Source organism: Prunus avium, chromosome 5 (assembly GCF_965620075.1).
Source record: "Prunus avium chromosome 5, drPruAviu1.hap1.1, whole genome shotgun sequence".
NCBI classification, from domain to species: domain Eukaryota; kingdom Viridiplantae; phylum Streptophyta; class Magnoliopsida; order Rosales; family Rosaceae; genus Prunus; species Prunus avium.
The window spans coordinates 4,376,381-4,378,396 of NC_142288.1; the positions used below are offsets into that span (position 1 = coordinate 4,376,381).

Below are 2,016 nucleotides of genomic sequence, written 5' to 3' on the forward strand. Positions count from 1 at the left end.
GAGCAAGCTCTTGCCACATTTACAAGTATTGCTCTCCACACTGAACTTCCTGGTTCTTCACCTTCAAATTCGGAAGCAAGTTCAGACCAAGAAGAAGAAGAAGAGATGGCTGCCAATGAGTTCATGGGAGAACTTGATATCCCAACAATTCCAGCATCTCCTTCAAGCATTTTGCTGCCCACTGTAGCTCGAAATTATGAGCTTAAATCTTCTCATCTTAATATGCTGCCTTCCTTTTATGGTTTACCTAATGAAGATCCATTAACTCATATAAAGGATATTTTTAATGTTGTGAGTTCTTTTCCCTTGACAGGTGTGACAGAAGATCAACTTCGAATGAGAGTGTTTCCATACACTTTGAAGGATAAGGCGAAATATTGGTTGAATTCTTTGAAGCCTGGTTCACTCACTACATGGGCTGCCATTCAAAAGAAGTTCTTGGAGAAATACTTCTCCACGCAAAAGACCGACATGCTTAGGGATAAGATCTTGTTATTTGCACAGCAAGATGATGAATCGTTTTGTGAAGCATGGGAGAGATTCAATGGGCTGCTCAACCAATGTCCTCATCATGGGATTCCATTGAAGCTTCAAATGCGTATGTTTTATAAAGGACTAACCCCTTCTAGTCATAATATAGTCACCAATTTTGCAGGTGGTTCTTTTAAAACCAAAACTCCATAAGAAACATACGAACTCTTTGAGGAGATAGCAATGGAGACCCAACATACGGATACAAGAGGTAAACGTGTTATTAGTGGTTCTAATGATGCTTCTAGTGTGCAGATTTCAAAATTGGAACAAAAGCTAGATGCTCTTCTTGCATTAAACTCAAGAAGCCCTTCGAAGGAAGTGTGTAGTATTTGCGAAACTCCTGACCATGCTACCATAGCTTGTCCACTTGGGGCTGGATATCCAGAATTTGTGCAAGAGCAAGCTAAGTTGGTAAATTCCTACAACCAAGGTCCAAGAAATGATCCATACTCTCAAAGTTATAATCCAGGTTGGAGGAATCATCCAAACTTTTCATGGAGGAATACTCAGAATCAAGCCAATCCCCCTTCATTCCAAAAGCCACAACAAACATCATCATTGGAGGATATAGTTAAGCAGATGGCAGTCAACCAATCCAATTTCCAGCAAACTACACAAGCTGCCATTGCCAAATTGGAAGTTCAAATAGGCCAATTAGCTGCTGAAATAACTCAAAGAGCACCTGGGAAATGGCCAAGCCAAACCGAGATCAATCCAAAGAACCAAGAAGCCAAGGCCATTCATGTGCTCAGATCAGGTAAGATCATTGATAGTAAAGTTGATTCTAATCTTTCAAATGATGTTGTGATTGTAGAAGATGAAGAGGAGGAGACCACGACTACAGAAGGGGAACATCTCAAAACTTCTCAATCTGCTCCTAATGCCAAATCAGATTCTCAGGAATCCAAACAATTCCAATTGCATAAGAGAGATGACAAATTTGTGCCACCACATCTTCAAGAAGATAGATACGTGCCACCCGCTCCATATGTTCCACCGATTCCATTTCCAGGCCGTCTTAAGAAAGCAAAGCAAGATAAGGCTTTTAAAGAGATTTATGATATTTTGAGTAAAGTTAATATCAATTTGCCTTTGCTTGATGTTATTGAACAAATTCCTGCATATGGAAAGTTCATCAAGGACTTGAAAACTCACAAGCTCAATTTCGCTCCAAATGAAGATGTAAAGCTTGACCAGAATGTAAGTGCTGTGTTGCAAAGGAAGCTTCCACCAAAACTAGTTGATCCTGGCAGCTTTGACATTCCCATTAACATTGGAGGCAATAAGGTTGGAAGAGCCATGTTGGACTTGGGAGCAAGTGTCAACCTAATGCCATATTCATTGTATCAAAAGCTTGGCTTAGAAGGGATGAAGAAGACTTCAATACGACTTGAACTAGCTGATCATTCTATAAAATATCCAAAAGGTATTGTAGAAGATATTTTAGTTCAAGTTAATACACTAATTCTCCCTGCTGATTTT

General features: G+C 39.6%; 1 non-coding gene across 1 annotated transcript; it reads right to left on the reverse strand.

Annotated features, from left to right (window-relative positions):
- Window positions 1-471: 471 nt before the first annotated feature.
- LOC148294223 (small nucleolar RNA R71) lies at window positions 472-578 on the reverse strand. The gene has a single exon (XR_015836191.1). It is a non-coding gene; the product is annotated as a small nucleolar RNA R71 (small nucleolar RNA).
- Between the last annotated feature and the right edge of the window lie 1,438 nt (window positions 579-2,016).